This window comes from Polypterus senegalus, chromosome 2 (genome assembly GCF_016835505.1).
Source record: "Polypterus senegalus isolate Bchr_013 chromosome 2, ASM1683550v1, whole genome shotgun sequence".
Taxonomy (NCBI): domain Eukaryota; kingdom Metazoa; phylum Chordata; class Cladistia; order Polypteriformes; family Polypteridae; genus Polypterus; species Polypterus senegalus.
Genome location: NC_053155.1, coordinates 305779192 through 305803244, shown reverse-complemented (window position 1 = coordinate 305803244; position 24053 = coordinate 305779192).

The following is a 24053-nucleotide window of genomic DNA, read 5'->3' as shown; positions in this document are numbered from 1 at the left end:
CTGATGAGCAAGCCCAGTTCATGAGTATGAACAGTATGGTGACGTGTCCAGGCACTTAACCTACCCTGCACGTCTCTCAAAAACATTAATGCTCAAGTTTATTAAGTACAAATTATAGTAAAATAGTCCTAAGCAACATGCAACTGCCAATCTCTGATGCCAGTTAGAGGTTAAACATTATCCTTACCTTAAAACCTGAGGAGATTTTGTCCTACACTATGAAACCTGAAAATCTTTATTAGAGGACCAGTGAAACACGTGAACTCCCAGTCCAAAAATTAAGATGGTTCGTATGGACAGAGGAGGATTCTAGGGACACTGGGGTCCCCAAGCAAAGAAAACTTAGTGGAGCCTTCCAACTCACCCTCTGCCGAATCTCAACATGGCGTCATTTATTATAAAAGTGCACAAAATGGGGTGTAAAGGTATTAGTTGTGGCAGACGGCCGGGGTCCATGCCCAGCCGAGATATATATATATATATTCAAGGGGAGCAGCCCTTTACTGTGCAATACCTCCCCCTGGACGCTAGATGGCCGCCCCCTGGATTGGATCGGTGCCTCAGTTTCCTGCAGGGCTCCGTGGGAATTTGAGTTGGGTGCAGCCCTGTCGGGTCCCACAGGTGCCGCCAGGGGGTGCTGCAACTGGGACTCCTGAGCCCGTATGGGCAGTGCATTCGCCACACCCGGAAGTGCAGCCGGAACTCGGCAGTCAACCGCCTGGAGCATTTCCGGGTGGACTATAAAAGGGCCCAGCATCCACCACTCAATGGCCAGAGTCGGGAGGAGGAAGACGAAGCTTGGAGGAGGAGTGGTGGAAGAAGACGAAAGGAGAAGAGTGTGTTTTGGGTGCTTTATTTGTACTGGGGACTGTGTTGTGCCTGTGGGGATCACGGGGAAGACATGCCTCAGAGGTGAAGAAAAATAAAAGTTTATTTATTTTAACGTGCCTCTGGTGTGAGTCTGTGTCATGTCAGGTACCCATATAGCACCTTTGTTACATAGTGTAATATTCAAAATCGCTGGTCGTGGGCTTTGGCTACAGCTAATACAGCGGCCATGTCCTCCACGTCCAACGACCTTCTAGCACAGCACGCTGTTGAAGTTAGAGCTCAGGCTGAAGGCCCTTTCTGGCACGTGAGAGGAAGTCAGGTAAGATTTAAAAAGCTTTAAAGATAGAAACTTCACTTACTAGAGGCAACAATGATAGGAACAGTCAGGACTGCTAAGGGGTTATATTTTGACTTCTTAGACCCCTGTCCTCACTGTTGCCCTCTCACCATGCATCCAAACTGGTGCTGCTGATTATGGACACGTATTGACTATGGTGGGGTCTGGACAGGCCAAAACTGAACCAGAAATGCACAAATTGTCTAAACAAACTGAGTCAGTCCAATTTTTGCTTCCAGACACAAAAATGCTCTTTATGATTTCTGAAATCGGCTCTGATTACATTTAACGTTACTTTTATTATGAATACTGACACTCTGGCAATATGGATTGGGATCCACCTTGCATGGTGAACATATTCACCCAAACAGCACAGGGTCAATTTAGGACCGCCAGTCCACCTGACCTGCATGATATTGGTCTGTGGGAGAAAACCAGCATGAACACAGGGAAAACCTGGAATGTGAACCCCTGTCTCCTTCCTGTGAGATAGAAGCACTACCAGTGTGCCACCCCTTAATGGCCCTTTCCTTGAAACTTTTTTTTTTAGTGTGTTGGCATGTGAAAAGCACATACCCTCTTATGAGGTTTTGGGTCACCCCTTTTAATTTCTGTGGCAAATAATAAACAAAACAAAACAAGCACTCATGGGTACAAGGTAGAACATAAATCACCTTTTCTGGCTCTATCAAGAATAGCTCTTAAAAGTGGTTATGGAGCTCAAAGCTCCGTTCTCAAAGTCGTCCACTTCCAAATGAGGTGGCAACATTCAGGGCTGTCACGTTTTTATAGCTCTCCTGGAAGAAGGGGAGGAGTTAGTTACCCTCAAGGGGTGTCTTCTTGATGCTGAGGAAGAAAAAAAATAAATAACAGACTGTTAGCAGTAGCGCCCACTGTTGCCCTGGCAGGGTATTACATACCTTGGATGAGCCTTGAATTTGTTCCTCCAAAGCACTTGTGCGAAATGTGTTTAGTTGATTATTAATTGATTAAATTATGTGTAATTATGAAGATTTACAATGTATTAATTAGTAAGAAACACAGTGCTAATGTGGCTTTAAAGTATTTATCCATCCATCCATTTTCTAACCCGCTGAATCCGAATACAGGGTCACGGGGGTCTGCTGGAGCCAATCCCAGCCAACACAGGGCACAAGGCAGGAACCAATCCTGGGCAGGGTGCCAACCCACCGCAGGACACACACAAACAAACCCACACACCAAGCACACACTAGGGCCAATTAAGAACCGCCAATCCACCTAACCGGCATGTATTTGGACTGTGGGAGGAAACTTAAAGTATTTATTCTTTCAAAACACAAAATGCTTTACATTGGTACTTGTTCAGCTTTTTTTTTTTTGCAGTATTATAACCCAGAACATGAAAACATTACCAATAATATATTAAAATTACGCAATTCTACACAATATAAAAATGATACTTTTATTTCTACTTATAAAGTCACAGTCTATAGGCCACTGAAAATATAATGCTTCAATGAGTACAGATTAAACTAATTACTAAATACAGAATTATACAGAATACAGAATACAGTATCTGTCCATTAATTATTGATGTACTATGGACAATTGACAACGGTGGAGATTAAAATCGTCACAAATAAAGTCACAGTCCTGGAGACCCTAGCCAACGGGCCGCCTACCTGCTCCTGGGTTTTTTTGTAGTGTCGTCTGTGCTGGCTTCGATGATTCCAATGCTTCTTTATTCGAGATGATGTTTCCATGCATAGGAGAGCAGTCTAGCATTAGAGCAGTGACATCAAGTGCCACATCCAGATATCAAGAAGAGAAACTGAATAGAGGAGGGTTAGTAACTGTTTACAAATATTGCGTTACTTCTGTACAAATGACTAACAAACAAGAGATGCATCATGCACAGTTAATAAGCAGCTCTGGTCATGGTATGCTAGACTAAAGTAGTAGGTCTTTAGCCTCGTGAATATTCATTCATTCACCACGTTACTTACTGAAACGTGGGAAACTATGGGAAAGTGATCAAATTGGCCAGCTTTACCAAGCCATCACTGGGCCAATGAGGGACTTACTGAACTTGTATTGCCAATGATTCACCCAGTTTGGGCCACTAGCGGAACTTTGCTATGGGGTTCCTTGTAGCAGATATCAGATTGGGCCAATGCAGCATTTAATTAGGTTTTCCCTGAGCTTACACTGCCCATGGTCTGCCCACAGGGGGTGGGCCACTGTGTGCATGTTTTGGTATGCTTCACCTGCTTCCATATTATTGCGGGTATTTGGGTGCTACTACAATGTCCTTGCTTGATCACGGAAAATTGGAAAAATAAAATTTTGGCTTGCATCCAACCAAATATTCATTAGAAGTTTGCAGCTTTGACTAAATCAAAAGTGTATGTACAGTATATGGTAACAAAGGCGCTATATGGGCACCGACCCGACACAGCCTGACACTGGAGGCACGTTTAAAAACCAATAAACTTTTATTTTTCTTCAGCTGTACGGCACGTCTTCCTCGTGTCATACAGGCAGTACACAGTCCCAAAAGCACCACAAGCACTACACAAAACACCCTTCTCTTCACCACCACTTCTCCTCATGGCAAGCGTTGTCCACCTCTTCCCGACTCAGGCTCCCGGAGTGGTGGCTGCCGGCTCCTTTTACAGTCCACCCGGAAGTGCTTCAGGTGCTTGACCACCTGCCTCCGATTACACCTCCAGGTGTGGCTGAACTATGGCCCAGACGGGCCCAGGAACCCTCACAGTGCCCCTGGTGGCCACCCCGGATCCCAACAGGGCTGTGGAGAACTCCATCTCCCACGGAGCCCTGTTGGTATCTGAGGCACCACAGTCACCCGGGGCGCAGCAACAAAGTGGTCCGGGGGAGGTACTGTGCTGCCCATGGGCCCCAGCCATCCGCCACAATATATATTGTGGAAAATCAGCCCCATTACACAGACAGACACAGACATTGAATATCCAAAAGCACCCATGTTTAATATTCCTTTTCGTTTTTACAACACCACACATTGCACAAATGAGCTATAATTGCTCACAGTCCTTTCTTTCTTTCTCTCTTTCTTCTTCTCTTTCTGCTGCCCTCACTCCTCCACACACAAGGTCCATCCTCTTCTACCAAACTCCGGCTCCCTGAATGGAGTGAGGTGGCACCTTTTAAACTACACCCGGATGTGCTCCAGACAAAGAGTTGGACCGCTGCTGTACTGGCTTTTAAATGTTTGAAGCACAGCGTGAGATGCAGATCACACGGTACGTCAGCAGCAGCAAACCAGGAGCTGATCGAGAAAAGAGGAGGTAAAAAATAAATCCTGTATTTGTTTCCCATTGTATCACTGTTTAAGAGGGGGTTTCGGAGAAGCTACTGCATCTCCTTGGGGTGCGTTCAGCACCCCCTCTTCACAACTCAAGAGGCAGACTGACTTGAAGGAGAGTTACTGGCTAAGGCGTGCCATGGTGGGACTCCTGCAGTCATCTCTGGCCTGCTTCGAGAGAGTGCGGGAGGCGTGTTTTTTTGGTACAGGCAGGAGTGATGTCTTCCATCCACCCATAGGGCAGTTGCCAGTGGTTTTATACTTTTTTCACAGTCCAAGGTGCCCAAAATTTTGCAATTTACAAACATGAACACAATCTTTGCTGGCATAGCCTAAGCAGAAAATAGAAACAGAACACCATAACTGTTGACCATCAAACCCTGGTATATACACATGCTCACCTTTAATAGCCTGTTTGAGTTGTCTCCACTTGTCTCTGCCCATATCCCGTCAGGCTGTTTACATGCTTTCTCCCTGTAAGATGTTTTTTGTGTTTCTTCAGCTGTATTCATTTATTAAATTACACATTATTAAATAAGGTGTATGGAATAAACCTCACAGATCAGAGTGGCACACTTCAAACATTTGGTTCTTATGTCTTACCACGTACAGAGAGGATCGGGGGCACCTCACAATCATGTCCAACCAAGATGACCATAATGCCAACACCTAGATCACGAGGTACCATGACGCATCATTTTAGGATCCAACATCTTTGCCACACATGCCACCCTGCCTAAACTGTCCTGTAGCTCTGTTCAATGAGACACACTCTTGTGTAAGTTACTGTATGCAGTGCTACGTTTACCCGTTTACCAGTGTCAGAAATTTTATTTTAATAAACAGATGGATTTCTTTAGGCAAAAGTAGTTTTAAATTACAAGGGAAGTCTTAATGAGTATCTTGTTGACAAATAAGCTGACATACCATTACTGGAACTGTACCGTGTCTTGGATTTAATGGGGAAGTAATTACATTTATGGCTGCCTTACAAGCGCAGAGGAGATAAATAAAGAAATGGGTAAAACGAGCAGTCCGTTTCCTAGACTGGATTAAATTAAGCGGGCTGTGCTTCTCGAGCAGATGCTGAAATGTGGTCATTGGAGGTATGTTTTTCTAAGTAAAAGATAAAGTTAAGTGCATACTCCAGTCTTACACAATAAAATCTAAAGCAATATAACACTCCATTTCTTTCATACTCTACTTTCGGAAATCATTTTCTGCAAAAACGCATGAAAAGTTATATTCATTTTGCTTTCTTGCTCCTTATAGCATGCATCCCACCTCTCTGGACATACAAGGTTTGTAGTTTGTTTCCTAAATAATACGAGACTATACCTCTACATTTTCGGCAGTGACCGCTAGTAGCGCTCAGGCTTCACATAAGTTTTCCGTCTTAGCTTTTAAGCAAACAATAAAGAACACAGGAATTATCTTTAACCAAAGTTCTTGGTGTCTCACAATCTATTAAGACCTCCAAAAACACCTCCAGTCTACACAGGTTCAACAGTTCACCATGTAGCCATGTATCCAGCAGGGGGCGCTAGCTCCCTTGTTGGAATAAGTTCTTTTTTACTTGCATCGTGTTACATAACCTGAAACTATATAGATTGTCAGGGATGCCAGGGGCAACGACCCGGCCGGGAGGCCGTGAGGGACCGGAAGAGGGTCAAGGCGCACCCTGGATCACGTGGTGGCCGCCTTCCTGGTTGCTCTGGGGGCCACGGGTCGAGGGCATGGAAGCCCCACCCTGTAGGGGCCCTTGGTCACCGCCAGGAGGTGCCCCAATGCCTTGGGGACCTGTTGCCTCAGCACTTCTGCCACACCAGGAAGTGCTGGGGGGAAGACTTAGAAGGTTACCCGGAGAGCTGCCGGGAAGACAGCCGGCACTTCCGCCACGCTGGGGCGTGGCCAAGAGGGGAATGCCGGGAACCACCTGGAGCTCATCCGGGAGAGTATAAAAGGGGCCGTCTCCCTTCATTCAAGGCTGGAGTCGGGTGGAAGAAGGACAAGGCAGAAGAGAGAGTGGAGGCGGCCCGAGAAGAAGGCATTTTGTGGCCAGGACTGTGTGTTGGGGTTTGTGCACTATTTTGGACTGGGTCTTAGTGACCATTTATTGTAAATATTTGTAAATAAAATATGTGTGGTGGTGACAAACAACATGTCCGCCTGTCTGTGTCCGGGTCGGCTCCACAAGATATAATATAAAAAGGTGATACCCCTCCCTTAGTGATGCAGCGGTAAGAAATTACATAGGAGAAATAACTTTTTAGCTTTTTTTAATGATGGATGACGTTGCATAACAGATGAAGGAAGCCATGAAAAGAACCCAGTTTGGGATTGGGGTCCTGTATTGTAGAGTCTGCCATTTTCGTCACTGGGTTGGAAGGATTTTCCGTACCGGATGACATTATTTCCCATCCGTCTGTCGGCTTCAAAGGTGTGCCGGGCAATATTCCAAGGCTTTATACTCTTTCTTCATGTGCAGGCCCCCACTTAGGTAAATCAAGCCATTCCAAACAAGGCAAAGAAGATACAGTTTCATGCTGAGTTTGATGCACAGAAATAATATACTGTACAAAGGTCATCCGTCTGACTGCCCATTTCGCAGTTACCCCTAACTTGTCTTGTCTTAAAATGCTTGCCTAGCAGTTCTAAATGATGAGTCACTGTGCTAAATCTGTGTCCACTGTGCATGTGAGTAGAAAGAAAAGTAGATTTATAAAATTAAATTTGTGCAGAGCACTGTGACATATTAAACATATACAGTTATTACAAGCCCCTGCCCTTGGAAGTAGAGCAGAGGTCTCTGCATTTCCAAATAGGATGTCTTGGGCTTGTCCTTCTTGAGTGAGCTCCAGAATCAGAATCAGACGGTTGTGGCGAGTGCCCTCTTCTACCCGGTGGTGTGCTGGGGAGGCAGCATAAAGAAGAGGGACGCCTCACGCCTGGACAAACTGGTGAGCAAGGCAGGCTTTATTGTAGAAATGGAGCTGGGCAGTTTGACATCCGTGGCAGAGTGATGGGCACTGAGCAGGCTCCTGTCAATCATGGAAAATCCACTAAACAGGATCATCTCCAGACAGAGGAGGAGCTTCAGCAACAGACTGCTGTCACCGTCCTGCTCCACTGACAGACTGAGGAGACCCCACACTATGCGACTCTTCAGTTTCACCTGGGGGGGGTAAACGTTAATATTATACAAGATTATAGACTGTTATACCTGCCTCGCCCTCTCTCCTTGCATCTATCTATCTATCTATCTATCTATCTATCTATCTATCTATCTATCTATCTATCTATCTATCTATCTATCTAAACATAAATTTCATGTGAAGTGAGCCAACAGATGACCAACTAAGTTGGGGCCTCAAACTCCAACCAACTTCACTTCATTCAGTTCCTTAATTTGAAGCCAATTCTCATTGCTAATTAAACCTGTTATTTAATTCTTTCTGCCATGGCAGACATTTCCAAAACTGTTCATTTTCTTTTTTAAGAGCGCTGGCTGTCAAAATGTTTTGTTGACCTGAGCAGATCAACATTTCCGAGGCCTTCACCTTTCTTTATTTTCAGTTGTCATGTGATGGACACAGGTTGTTGTTTATGTGTTGGTTCATTTTGTGTCTTAATATTGTTCGGTTGCTAATTAAGGAAAAAATTAATTATTAAGGGGTCTGAGTCTTAAGTTGTGCATCAATTAAAATTAAGGCAAAGAGTTAATCAGCAGCAAAATCTGGTCCCTAATTAAGAAACGGGTTAGAATGAAAACCTGCAGCCACAGTAGCTCTCCGGGACTGGAGTTGGAGACCCCTGCTTTAGGGGCTCCATACCTCATCACTTGTTACTGACTATACAATGCACATACTTTTAAATTGCAATGCCAAGACACTACTTGGAAAATCTAAGCCCATTGTATGATGGTATCTCTTGTAGATGAGTGCAGAAATAACAACTGAGGGCTGTGGCAAGAAATTTGGTGACGCCAACCGGGACGTCCCCTTTATTTGTCCGTAAACAAAAACAAAAGAAAAAAAAAACAACTGAAACAACACTCAATGGCATGTGTTCCTTCCTCAGGAAATCAAACAAAGGTAGTACAAGGATTGTCAGTCTTAGCAGAGCTCTGTTATTCTGGCCAATATTGACACCTCTTTTTGGGACGCCCGAGGTGTTATGGCATCTGGACCTGTAAGTGATGCGGCTAAATGGCTTAACTGAGTGGCTTATCGGTGCTGTGGGGAAAAACAGAGATGATAGTGTTAACTGCAGCGCCCCCTCTCAACTCGGCAGGTTATTACATGCCTTGATTGAGCTTGTAAGGAAGTCCTCTGATGCGCATGTGTGACGCTCTACTGAAACCACCCCACCAGGGTGTTAGTCTCATGAGAAAAATCTGAGATGCATGAGGGCAAAAGACAATGTGTCCATTTTATTGTGTTCTGGTCTCATTATTGTCTAGGACAGTGGTGGGCAAAGTCATTCCTGGAGGGCCACAGTGGCTGCAGGATTTTCCTCCAACCAAATTACTTAATAAGAAGCCCTTATTGCTCAAGTAACACTTCTGCTTCACTTTAGTTGTCTCGCTTGTTAAGATTTTGAACCCTTATTGCTTATTTTATTCTTAAACAGCTATATTCTTGGTTTTTAATTGCTCCTTATTAGCAATCAGAGGCAAATGACAAAACAAACCAGCATTTCTCCATTTAGCTTGTTTCTATTTACACCTGTTTGGTTTAATTAAATACTTGGACAGAAAGTGAAGAGAAAAAATTGAAGGACTGAGAATTACTCCTCCATTTTAGACATTTTAGGTGATATCCTTAGAAAGATGACTGGCATCATCCCAACTGACTGGAAAATGGGACTTGTCATCCCTATCTTTAAAGGTAAGGGTGATCGCCTGGATTGCAGCAACTACAGGGGATAGCACTGCTCTCGGTGCCAGGTAAGGTCCTTGCTAGGGTCGTCCTCAATAGGATCTGTGATCACTTGCTCACCTACTAGCGACCGGAACAGTCTGGTTTTATGCCTAAGAAGTCTACCATCGACCGCATCCTGGCACTGATGGTTCTCATGGAGCGCAAACGCGAATATCGGCAGAGTTTCTTTGCAGCCTTTGTCGATTTTTCTAAAGCGTTCGACTCAGTTGATCGAGCTGCCCTGTGGGACATCCTGAGGGTTCACAGAATCCCCTCGAGGTTGCTAGATATCATGGTCAGCCTGTACACTGGTACTGTGAGTGCTGTGCAGAGTGGAGGCAGAACCTCAGTGTTTTTCCCAGGTGATTTTGCGGTTCATCGGTGGTGTGTTCTGCTTCTACTCTGTTTAATGCTTGTATGAACTGGGTGTTGGACAAGGTCGTGGGGTCCAGTGGCTGTGGGGCATCTGTTGGTGAAGAAAGATTCATGGATCTTGATTTTGCTGACGATGCTGTGATCTCCGCGGAGTCAATGGAGGCTCTGTTTGGGGCGCTCAAGAGACTGAGCGAGGAGTCTGAGTGTCTTGGCTTGCGAGTGTCCTGATAAAAACCAACATCAGGCCTTTAATGACGTCCTGGGCACGGCCATCAGCAGTGTGTCTGTTTACAGAGAGAGTGTCGACCTCGTCGAGAGGCTTACTTACCTCAGCAGTGACATTCATGTCTCTGGTGACTCTTCCAATGAAGTCAGTAGACGGATTAGGAGAGCATGGGGGTTCATGAGGTCGCTGGAAAGGGGTGTGTGGCGCTCCCGATATCTATGCAAAAGGACGAAGGTCCAAGTCTTTAGAGTCCTGGTGCTTCCAGTCTTGCTATATGGACGCTATCCAGTGACCTCAGATCAAGACTGGACTCCTTTTGTACTGTGTCTCTCCGGAAAATCCTTTGGTACTGTTGGTTTGACTTTGTGTTGCTCATGAAGTCCCGAATGAGCCACAGTACCTGCATTATGAGGGAGCGTCAGTTCCGGCACTACGACCATGTGGTGTGTTTCCCCGAGGGTGATCCAGCTCGTAAGATCCTCATTGTTGGGGACCCGAGTGACTGGACCAGGAAAAGGGGTCGCCCATGTAACACCTGGCCGCGTGTCTGCCTGAGGGGTTGCCAACCGGGATCCCGAATTGTTTCATCGTGTAGTGGGTGCAGCAACGCACTGTACCAGTGCATGCTCCCTGACTTGACTTGACTTAGAAAGGAAAAAAAATTCTAGGATATATAGAAGAATGACGTGACATGGCAGAGTTTAAGCACAATCCATGAAAATAAATTATTGGCAACTGGGTTGGAACAAAACCTGCAGCCACTGGCCCTCCAGGACTGACTTTGCCCACTTCTGTTCAAGGAGAAACCAGAAAGATAATAAGGATTACTTTGCATTGATTTTTTATTCCTATTGATGGGGTTTAAATGTAGCCACGTAAACCAGCATCCTTTTTAATTTCCATTATGTCTGTTGTGTGACCAATTCGCAAGTATGCACAAAAGTGAAGAAAAGGTAATGCGCTGTTTAGGCTTTAAAGCACCTGGGTGCAATGCACTCTATCATACTATTACCGCTATAAGGACATTAAAGTGCTTAAAAAAGAAAAAAATATTGCTTAGATGCACAATCTTATATTAATATTGATATCAACTAGAATTACTGTATCCAACGTTATAAGAAAGGGATAAAATATAATACAGACATGGGAAAAAGTAAGTACACCCCATGAAATAATTTTTCTTTTGCAACATATATGGACATATGAAGATTTGATCTTCATTTAACCAGTTTCTATAGATCATTTAATTTAAGAGAAGATTGTCGGTGAGCCTTAATGGGGGTTTGAACATACAAGTAGGTCTTAACGGCTTATTTCAAACTTTCACACTCAGCCGTAAATTCCTGAAGTTTCTGCATTGCCCTACCTGTAACTTCTAGAGGAGATTTAGTCTGCTTCCATCCAGGCCACACGAGCACTTGTGGAAGAAACAGAGAAAGAATGAAAAAGGTTTGGAGGTTCCACCCCGTATATTCTCGCCAACACTCAAAAAATAGAAAAACGAGAAATCACAAAGGACTGAGCCAAAAACATAATGACTGATTTGGAGAGTGGAGTGCTTGGGTTTTATAGGTGCAGGACAGGAAGCAGAGGGATCTCAGGCGGAAATGAGGTCTGCAGAAGTGTGTGGAGTCTCAGCTGGGCTTCCTTTATGGTGGTCTGTGTTAGGGGGAGAAAAGGCATTAGTACATTCATCAGCCCCTGACTCTGCAGCTTACCCCCAGGCACTCTAACATCTGAACCTCTGCCTGTTGTCCTTATTGGGCACTCAGTGTCCATATGAAGGGCATCAACTCCTGGCACTGTGTTCCATCCTGTAACACCATAACAATGATTATTGCCACTATGAGTGCATGCTTTTCTCCTGTAGGACCTATCCTGTGCCACCTTTTCATGAGTAAAGTCTTCTTGTCCATCATACTACCCAACAGATCCACATATTTGATTAGATACACTTTATTAATCCTATAGAGAAATTTAGATGCACAGAGCAGCAGAAACATTAAAAACAAGGACACAGACTCTGCCAATCAATTGATAAATAAATACATGAAAATGAATGTATAATGTGCAGACATTTCAAAATGAAATTAACCAGTACATCAGTAGGAAGTACTGAATTGCCTGATAGCAGTGGGTAGAAAAGACCCCCAGAGATGCTTCTTAGCAGACTGTGGTGGAATGAGCCTGTGGCTAAAAGTGCTCCAAGAGTGCACCTCCTGGAGGGGATTTTTGAAGATGGCATCCAATTTTGCCACCATCCTCTTTTGTAGCTTCCAGTGTGTCCATGGTTTTCCCTGTGATGGAGCAGGCTTTCTTGACACGTCTGTTCAGACACTGTGTGCCTTTGGAGCTCAAGTTGCTTCCCCTGGAGACTACAGTGTAGAACGCCACACTGGCTACTATGGACTGGTAGAACATTTCCAACAGCTTGCTGCACACATTAAAAGACCTGAGTCTTCTTAGTAGGTCCAGTCAGCTCTGGCTCTTCTTGTCCACCGCCACTGTGTTGTCAGACCAGTCCAGTTTGCTGGTACTTGTAGCTCAGCACCACTTCCACATCCCCTGTCTAAATGGTGACTGCATTCAGAGGCTTCAAGGCACGTCATTTGTCTTGCTGATGTTGAGTTGTCCCTGCACCACCAGATGAAGTCCTCCATGACTTTCCTGAACTCTGACTCGTCTCCATTATTAATGCAGCCTAAGATGGACAAGTCACCTGAAAATTTCTGTAGATGGCAAGTACTGGTTTTGAGCTGGATGTCTGTTATGTAGAGGGTACACAGGAATTGGAGACAGGACAGTTCCCTGAGGTGCTCCAGTATTACACATCACCCTTTCTGACACACAGAGTCCCTCAGCCTCACAAACTGCTGTCTGTTGGTCAGGTAGTCCATGATCCACACGATTGTGGGGGCAACAAATTTCAAAGCCCTGAGCTTTTTCCTCATTTGACGATACAGAATGGTGTTAAAAGCCGATAATCCTGCCAGTGGTGCCAGTTTTGTCCAAGTGGGAGTAGAATCTGTGGCGCACATGGCTCAGAGCATCCTCTACATCTGCATGCGTAACCGACTGCAATCCACCTTTGTCTGCGTTGTGTAAATGATCATCACGTAGGCATGTAGGGTTAAAACACAAGCTTTTAATTTCCTCTTCAAGAAACTTTTCAAAACAAAAGGAAAATAATGGACAGGGCGTCACATAAACGTCTTCTCCCCTATGCCCCACAGCATCCACCGAGCCCCTTTTTATTTATACAAACACATTGCATATAAAACTATTTACAAAAAAATTACTCCAATTTTCCGAAGATAACTATTTGCAATACACATAGCTTTATACAAAAAAAATCCAAATTTTATAATTACATATTCTTAACAAAAAAAAAAAAAGAAAAAGAAAAGAAAAAAATATATAGCATACATTTTCAAAACAAAATGAAAAAAAATGGACAGGGCATCACATAAATGTCTTCTCCACTATGCCTATTAAATAATAAAATAAATCAATTACAAATTATTAATACAAAATAAATTCAATAAAAATCAGGAGAAACTTAGGAAGAACTGAAACTACAACCTACCCCACAGCATCCACCGTGCTTCTGGCATTAGAGCCAAAAAACGTGGTGCATGCAGGTTGTGAGGTGTGACGCTAATTAACGCCCGTGCTACAACAAATTATATTGTTAGTATGCTATTAACTATGTACAGGGATCAACTTTTTTGGGGGAAGTTCGTAACTAAAAAAAAAACAAAATTATAAATAACATTTTACAATTCGCTACATATGTGTCTAATACTGCAGAAGATCCAAAAGTTCTGAAACCAGGGGCCATAGCTGTTTAAGGACCAGCCTGTCAAAGGTCTTCCTCCCCATATTTCAAATTACTAAGGGGTGCCATTTCATGATATAATCTTTCTGCATTACTGTTAAGGTTTTATATGTTCCACTCAGAATGTCTTGACAAATTTCAACAAAGATTTTTACATATTTCAGTTATCTTCTGAATAAAATAGAAATCATAACTTAATGATATTAAGATGAACTTAAAGCATTTTTTAATGTGTCTCATAACAGAAACACTTGCCATTGATAAAGAAGTAAATCTCAATATGGTAGATTAGCAATTGACACTCATGAAATCCATTTTTGCTCACAGAGCATGTATTGGCTAATGTCATCCATATGATTAACATTTGCAAAAAAATGCTATTAGAAAAAGTATTGATGAAATATATTGACTGGTTGATAATTTATATTACAATGTCAGGCAACTGCTTTCAAAAGTTATCAAATCTAAATCAAATAAGGCCTAATTATATACAACTTCTCAAAATGGATTGTTACAACCTATAAATATGGAAATGTGATTGACTGGGAATGCAAAGGCAGGTTGTTTGTACATTTACTACCAGTTCTCCATATGCTAAATCATTTCAAATCCACCATAATGCTTTATGTTACATGAAAGTGAATAGTCTCACTCGACTGTTGTCGATATTTCTTCCTTCTTCATCCATGCATGAAAATGAAATCCACAGAAAAGCAGCTGACATTTTTCTCCCCTTTTCTATAAATCCTCAATGATTGAATAGGAATAGAAGTTGAGCAAATGCATGCCGGGTGTAAAGAAATTGTAATGTTTCCTTTAATGTTGACAGCTTTTTAGGATGATACTGTTAACTGCATGTTAGCCTAGAGTTAAACATGAAATGTATTATCCAGAGATGCTGCTTTAGATGGAATGAAAATAGGCATGTGGGCTGCTTTAGATATAAAGACGTAGAAGGAAACACTGCAGGGAACTTAAAATAATTGAAAATCCCAAGCTGAAAAAGATAATAGACAGTCAGATACAGTGCCTTGCAGAAGTATTCATCTCCCTCGGTGTTCACCCTGTTTTGTCGCATTACAATCTGGAATTAAAATGGATTTTCGTTTGGATTTTATGTAATGCACATACCAATAAAGTCCAAATTGCTGAAGTGGATTGAAAATAAAATACCTTGTATATTTAAAAATAAAAATTAAAACTAAAAAGACGTGAGTGCATATGTATTCATCTCCTAAATAAGATCTTGTGATGATCTTGAGATCTAAATAATAATAATAAATAATAAGATCTTAATAATAATAATAATAATAATAAATAAGAAGATCTTGAGATCTAAATAAGATCTTGCCTCAGCCCTTTCCCAACCTGGATGGAAGGACCGGGGAAGAGATGTCTGCGAGGCACTACCCCTCCAGGACGCTAGAGGGCGGCTGTGGGACCACGGATTCCCGCAGGGCACACTGGGAGCTGGAGTTTGGTGAAGCCCTGTTGGATTCCATGGGGGCCACCAGGGGGATCTACAGTGGACTTCCACCACACCTGGGAGTGATTCCAGCTAATGCTGATGAGCCACCTAGAGCACTCCTAGGAGCTGCATAAAAGGAGCCACCTCACTCCATTCGGAGAGCCAGAGTCGGGAGGAGGTGGATGAAGCCTGCCAGACAGGGAGTGCCGGAGGAAGGACTGAAGTAGAGAAGTAAAGGACTGAGACTCGTACTGTGGTGCGTTGTACTGTGCTGTGCTCTGGAGAGCGAGAAATGCGTCTCCCCTCTGTAAATAAAAGTGTGTTGTGTGCTGCTACTTGTGCCTCTGCCTGTCTGTGTCGAGTTAGGGGGACTGTACACACCCCGGTGGTCCACAATCTGTTCCAGCCAATTAAGTTCAGAAGCCTCATAATTAGATGATTTGGATCCACTTGTGTGCAATCAAAGTGTCACATGATCTGTCACATGATGTCTTTGCTCTGAAAACCAAAGAGCCTCCACACAGGTCAGAGACACATTTGTGGGGAAGTAAAGATCAGGGTTGGGTTATAACAAAAAAAGTTTGAATATCCAACGGAGCACCAATGAATCCATTATAACAAAATGGAAAGAATAAGACACCACTACAAACCTGACAAGAGAAGGAAGCCCACCAAAACTTACATGCCGGGCAAGGAGAGCATTAATCGGAGACACCAAGGGTAATACTGAAGGAGCTACAGCAAAGATCACTCATCATCAATGATTCCCTGTCTTGCACCCCAAAACATGAGGCTAAGTCTCAGTGCTTTAGCAAAACCAGCTTTATTCAGCTTGAAACAAGAACAACAGGGTTATTTATTGTAGCGGATCTACCACTCTCCTATACACGGACAAAGTAGTCAGGCAGGGTCGTGGCCAGGTTAGTGGCCAAGTAGTTCTGTTGCCTGTATTATAATGTTCCTTGCATCATTCATTGACGACAGGCGCTCGAACGCAATCGACCGCTCCGCTGCTGCACTGTGACAAGCATTCTTCCACAGAGGCGGCAATCGCGCTTCGGACCGCACTTCGGCGAGTTGTCTTGTTGAGGGGTTGGGGTCCCAGAAGTGTTCAGAAACCTCACAATATGAAGAAGAAAAGGAAGATTCTGCTTCTGATTGATAACTGTGCTGCCCACACCATGCTTGTTCTACATTTAGATAATGTAAGCATTGAGTTCCTCCCACCCAATTGAACAGCAGTGCTTCATCCATTGGATTGGGGCATCATTTGCACCCTGAAAGTGTATTATCGCAAAGGAAATGCTAAGAAAAATTCTCGTCAGCGTAGCTTGTAGACAGAAGAATTTCAAAATTAACATGAAAGAAGCTATTGAAGTGATTGCAAATGCGTTGACGCAAGTTAAAGAAAGCACTATAGCGACAAATACAGAATCTCATTACTACAATATTTTCATTACAAGGAAATATTTTTTAGGCCCCTAGCACTTCGTTGTAATGGAATTTGACTTGTATACGCAGTGTCACGAGTCCACTACGACTCCTTAGTCGTAAGAGGTCATTTTAAGTATCAGATCTCTTATTGTCTACTTCGATCTAATCCTATGTATAGTATCTTACATTTATTTACATTAAATTCCATCTACCACAATTCTCCCCAAGACTGAATGCTGTTCTAGTCCTTCTTTAATGATTCAACTGATTCTAAATGATCTGCCCTTCCACCTTGCTTGGTATTATCAACATATTGCTAAGCTTGGGTCATAAAGTTACACGGGAGAGTTTAGCAGGTCTAAAAGAAGGCTGTGATATTTCTTATGGGCTATCTATACATCCATTTTCCAACCCGCTGAATCTGAACACAGGGTCACGGGGGTCTGCTGGAGCCAATCCCAGCCAACACAAGGCACAAGGCAGGAACCAATCCCGGGCAGGGTGCCAACCCACCGCAGGACACACACAAACACATCCACACACCAAGCACACGCTAGGGCCAATTTAGAATCACCAATCCACCTAACCTGCATGTCTTTGGACTGTGGGAGGAAACCGGAGTGCCCGGAGGAAACCCATGCAGACACGGGGAGAACATGCAAACTCCACGCAGGGAGGACCAAGGAAGCAAACCCAGGTCTCCTAACTGCGAGGCAGCAGTGCTACCACTGCGCCACCGTGCCGCCCCTCTTATGGGCTATTAAATAAAAATAATAATCATAACATAAGAGAGTAGTGTCTCACAGCTCCACAATCCTGCCTGTGAATCCCTCTTCAGTCTGTCTGAGGTTTCCATGTTTTCCAATGTCCATGTGTCTTTTCCTCGGACATAATGATTTTCTTCACAGCCCAGAGTTGAACAACTTTATCTGACAACTCTAAACTGGTACTCTGTGGAGGTTTAGTTTAGTTAAGTACTTCCCGTGCAACTGGGCACATTGGGCAGTAAGCGTGGAGGGTGCCCCCTGTAATGAACACTGGACTCTGCCCGGTGAGCATTGTTTTCCCTAATGACCCTCTGTTTAATTTCCTTTGTGTGTTTCATGAGCTGCTTAATGGTCTAAAAATAAAAAAAAAGTTGCATATTAAGTCATTTTGACAACTCTGTTAAATCCCCTCTTATTGTCCCTCCATTGATATAAATGACCATTTGTATCAAAATCACAAAAAAATAACAATATAAAACTTGTAAAATCAAATTTTATTATTGTAGTCACTGAAAAGAAAAATGGTTTATACAATACCGCTGCTAAACCTGTGGGATGCTCTTGATGTTTATTAGTATGCAGGAATGCACTATTAAAACCATGACACTGTACTTCAAAGAAAGAAAAGACCCTCAGGGATTTTGTGTCTAATGAGCATCCATGACTAATGTGTCACCCTGTTATAGATTTGATGTTCAGAATTCTACACTAACAAACTGAATAGCACGTTCAAATATTTACCATTCACATTCCCAAAATAGTACGCCTCTTGGCAATACTTCAACTTTGTGTTTTTGGAAACTGTCATTAGTTAACAACAGATGTAGCTACAGATCCATCTTGTTAACATTCCTGAAGAGAACTGGCCAGATAATGGAATAGACACTTCCTGAATGCACTGATAGAGAAATTACAGAATAGTGATCCGTGACAATGGCACAGAATATGACTAGCATGCAGCTGCCTTATGGCCTGGACATCGATAACACAGGCTAACTTTATAAAGCAAAAAGCAGATAGATAGATAGATAGATAGATAGATAGATAGATAGATAGATAGATAGATAGATAGATAGAAAGGAAAGGCACTATACGATAGATAGATAGATAGTTAGATAGATAGATAGATAGATAGATAGATAGATAGATAGATAGGAAAGGCACTATATGATAGATAGATAGATAGATAGATAGATAGATAGATAGATAGATAGATAGATAGATAGATAGATAGATAGATAGATAGATAGGGGATCTTTAATCTACTCTCTATATATAAAATCCTAAGCCTAAAAGTTCAACGGTGACATTTTTGTGCCACATTTTTTGGCACGCTTTAAATCGGGCTTATTTTAATACCTACATATATATGTTTAGTATCATTCTTTTCAGAATGTATCAAACTTTAATGTGATGTTGTTAGATTTTCAGATTCTTATTCTGTTTTTAAAATATACTGGAGGCTCCACCACCTGCTTGCCCACCCCCGTGTTTGGTTTACTGGATATACAATTTAAAGAGATTCTTATTTTCATGGGAATTGTTACATATGCATTATTTTCAATTTTACTTTAAAAACTTTTGCAAAAACAGTACTTGTCCTTTATTTCCAGCCCATTGCATTGTTACATCTCTTTCTCGCCAGACGTATGATGCTGCTTGTGTTGTGAAGGGGTGGGCAGCTGAATGCATGCTAAGGATATGCCATCGGATCATCTGCTGTCTTTCTGCTGCTTGTGAGCTGCCTGTTCTGCTTGTCACATGTCATTGTTTTAAGAGCTGGGAGCACATGATGCTTGTCTGCCAAAAGCAATCCAACAACAGCTAGGTTAGATGTCTGTGGACTTGTTTTAAATGATGGCTTACTGCCTTGTCTTGCGTGACGTTGTAAAACCAATACTTGTCCTTTATTTCCAGCCCTGGGGAGTGGTTAAATCTCTTTCTTGCAGGACGTATAACGCTGCTCGCATTGTGAATGGGGGGGCAGCGTTGATCATTTTAAAGCCTGTAAAGCCACTGTCCATTTTTGCCACTTCGTGTCTCTGCTGCTCGCGTTGTGATCACTTCTCCATAAATATACACCTGACCGAATTGTGCTTTCTTTGAAATTCAACTTGTTGTTGTTTTAACTGTTGCAGGACCACAGATTCTTATAGCGTATGTTCCATTAATGTGTAAATCTACATTTTGTGCATTGAATTTTGCGAATGCAAAAAGACTTTGTTTTCTGCTCTTTGCCTTTTATTTCTGACCTCTCTTTGTCCTGCTATTTTTTCAATTACACCTGGTCCTGATGATTAATTTCCTTTCATTTGCGCTAATGCGATCTTTTAATCGTCGATGTTTCATATAAAATGTATTGTCCTTTATACGCTTAATATGCACTGACACCCCTGTATCTGTGTGTGCTGCATGCCTTTACACTACTGATTTTTTTTTGCTGGCCATCTCGCGGGTCTTTTATTTGTCTTCCATGATCTTAACATGAAGATCATGTATCGTCTCCTAGTCATTCCCTAACACAGGATTTTTTTTATAATAGAGAGAAACTAAAAAATATCAAAAACTCATGTCTTGCAAGACAAGACTTTGTGCCAAAATATTTAACCACACCCGGGGCTGGAAATAAAAGCAGGACAGCCGCAGTACCGGCTTTTACACGTTCAAATTTCTGTGCGAGATGCAGATCATGCGGCACGGCAGCAGCAGCAAGCCAGCAGCTGATCGAGCAAAGAAGAGGTAAAAAAAAAACTGTACAGTATTTGTTTCCCATTGTATCACCATTTAAGAGAGGGTTTCGGAGGTATGACAGCATCTCCTTGGGGTGCGTTTAGCCCCCCTCTTCACAACGTGAGTGGCAGAGACACGAAGTGGCTGGCAAGCAAAGCAAGTGGGGGGAACCCCCTAGTAAATATATACACTGCTCACAAAAATTAAAGGAACACTTTAAAGAAACACATTAGATACATCAGATCTCAATATGAAGTTGGATATCTATACAAATAACGACAGGGCTATGTCTTAGGAACAAAAGGATGCCAAGTCTTTTAATGGAAATAAAAGTTTTCTGCCTACAGAGGGCTCAATTGTGTAGACACCCTAAAATCAGAGTGAAATGAAGATGTGGCAGGCTAGTCCATTTTTTCAAAAACTTAATTTCTGCTACTCAAAATGCTTTTCAGTATCTTGTGTGGCCCCCACGAGCTTGTATGCATGCTTGACATCGTCGGGGCATGCTCCTAATGAGACGACGAATGGTGTCTTGTGGCAGGGCATCCCTGAGCTGTTGTACAGTCGGAGGAGCAACCTGGCAGCGCCTAATGGACCGAAACATAATGTCCCACAGATGTTCTATTGGGTTTAAGTCAGGGGATAGTGAAGGCCATTCAATTGTTTCAATTCCTTCATCCTCCAGGTACTGCCTGCATACTCTTGCCACATGAGGCCGGGCATTGTCGTGCATTAGGAGGAAACCAGGACCTACTGCACCAGCGTAGGGTCTGACAATGGGTCCAAGGATTTCATCCTGATACCTAATGGCAGTCAAGATGCCGTTGTCTAGCCTGTAGAGGTCTGTGAGTCGCTCCATGGATATGCCTCCAAGATCATCACTGACCCACCACCAAACCAGTCATGCTAAACGATGTTACAGGCAGCATAATATTCTCCACGGCTTCTCCTGACCCTTTCACGTCTTTCACATATACTCAGGGTGAACCTGCTCTCATCTGTGAAAAGCACAGGACGCCAGTGGTGGACCTGCCAATTCTGGTATTCTATGGCAAATGCCAATTGAGCTCCCCGGTGCTGTGCAGTGAGCACAGGGCGCAGTAAACATTTGGGCCCTCAGGCAACCCTCATGAAGTCTGTTTCTGATTGTTTGGTCAGAGACATTCACACCAGTGGCCTGCTGGAGGTCATTTTGTAGGGCTCTGGCAGTGCTCATCCTGTTCCTCCTTGCCCAAAGGAGCAGATACTGGTCCTGCTGATGGGTTATGGACCTTCTATGGCCCTCTCCAGCTCTCCTAGAGTAACTGCTTGTCTCCTAGAATCTCCCCCATGCCCTTGAGACTGTGCAGGGAGACTCAGCAAACCTTCTGGCAATGACACGTATTGATGTGCCATCCTGGAGAAGTTGGACTACCTGTGCAACCTCTGTAGGGTCCAGGTATCGCCTCATGCTACCAGTAGTGACACTGACTGTAGCCAAATGCAAAACTAGTGAAGAAACAGTCAGAAAAGATGAGGAGGGAAAAATGTCAGTGGCCTCCATCTGTTAAACCATTCCTGTTTTGGGGTCATCTCATTGTTGCCCCTCTAGTGCATCTGTTGTTAATTTCATTAACACCACAGCAGCTGAAACTGATTAACAACCCCCTCTGCTACTTAACTGACCAGATTAATATCCCAAAAGTTTCATTGACTTTATGCTATAATCTGATTAAAAGTGTTCCTTTAATTCTTTTGAGCAGTATATATATATATATATATATATAAACAAATAAATAAATAAATACATACATACATACATACATAGATAAATAATTGTATGTATATGCACACTGTGGTCTGAATAGACACCAGAATTACCAAAAAGGAAGAAAAAAAAAGAAAAATGTCTGACTTGGCTGTCCCAGGCCCAGTGAGGTGCTATGCAGATATATTGCTGTTAGTATAAAGGAGCCGCAGTTGCATTTCTTGACACACTCCTGCTTAATAATTTTTTGCTAAAAGTCTTCAGTGTTAGTGTGTCAGAGAGTGGATGTGCAGTATTGTTTTAATTCTCTCTTTTGCTTCGACCTCCTGGGGATCCAGAGTGTGTCCTATAACTGAGCCTGCCCTTTTAATTAGCTTGTTGATTCAGTGGGCATCTCTTGAAGTGATGTTACTAGTTCTGCACACCACAGCATAGAAAATCCCACTGCCCATCACAGAGTTATAGAAGAAGATGTGAAGATTGTCAGTTTCCATATTATAGGAATGCAATCTTCTAAAGAAAAAGTGCCTGCTCTGTCCATTCTTATATTCAGTAGTGTTCTGAGACCAATCCAATCTGTCATTAATGTGGAGCCCCAAATACTTGTAGAAGTGAACAACCTGTACATCCACTTCTTGAATATTGACCAGACATCGAGTCTGTTTGGTGTGGCGAAAGTCATTTACCAATTCCTTGGTTTTACTGATGTTAAGGTGCAGACGATTCTCTTTGCACCAAGAAACAAAGTTCTACACCTCTTCTCTCCACTCCTCTGTCTCATTTCCCTTACCAATACACCCCTTAATTGAAGAATTATCTGAGAATTTCTTCAAGTAACATGACCTAGTGTTATATTTATATGCAGAGGTGTAAAGAGTGAAGGAGATAGGTCTGTTTCTTATGGTGCTCCAGTGTTACTCACACAGTCCTTGAGACTCATAAACTGCAGTCCACCTGACAGATGGTCCATTATCCAGGACAACATAGGCCCATTTTATGTATGCAAATACAGTAAATATATATATATATCCATCCATCCATCCATTTTCTAACCTGCTGAATCCAAATACAGGGTCACAGGGGTCTGCTGGAGCCAATCCCAGCCAACACAGGGCACAAGGCAGGAACCAATCCAGGGCAGGGTGCCAACCCACCGCAGGACACACACAAACACACCTACACACCAAGCACACACTAGGGCCAATTTAGAATCGCCAATCCACCTAACCTGCATGTCTTTGGATTGTGGGAGGAAACCGGAGCGCCCGGAGGAAACCCACGCAGACACGGGGAGAACATGCAAACTCCACGCAGGGAGGACCCGGGAAGCGAACCCGGGACTCCTAACTGCGAGGCAGCAGCGCTACCACTGCGGCACCGTGCCGCCCTATATATATATTGTATGTGTGTGTGTCATACAGTATCTGCCAAATAATAAAAAGAGGACACAAGATGTGTTTCACCCTTATTGGGATTTGTCAGATGCATGCACTTTTCCCTCCCCTTATGGGGATTGAACCTCAGATGTCAGCGCATGAAGCCCCAGTGAGGGCAAAATACATGCCGTTTATTCTTTGTATTATTTGGCAGATACTGAATACCATGTCTATGATCTGCTTCTCGGAAACTGAGAGGACATGGTGGATGTTTGCCAACTGGCCAACCAACCACAGGCGTTACCTGGTAGGTAACCATCCAAATAATAAGATTACAACTGAGACGTAAGGATAGATAGATAGATAGATAGATAGATAGATAGATAGATAGATAGATAGATAGATAGATAGATAGATAGATAGATAGATAGATAGATAGATATGAAAGGCACTATATAATAGATAGATAGATAGATAGATAGATAGATAGATAGATAGATAGATAGATAGATAGATAGATAGATAGATAGATAGATAGATAGATAGATTGATGCCTGTATCAGTCTTAATTTTAAGGAACCTTATGCCTTCTTGACCCCCTTCGTGTATCACTATCATATCAATAGGTGTGTAGTTCCCAATGTCTTAACTCTTTCTTACCCAGTCCAGCTGTGGTC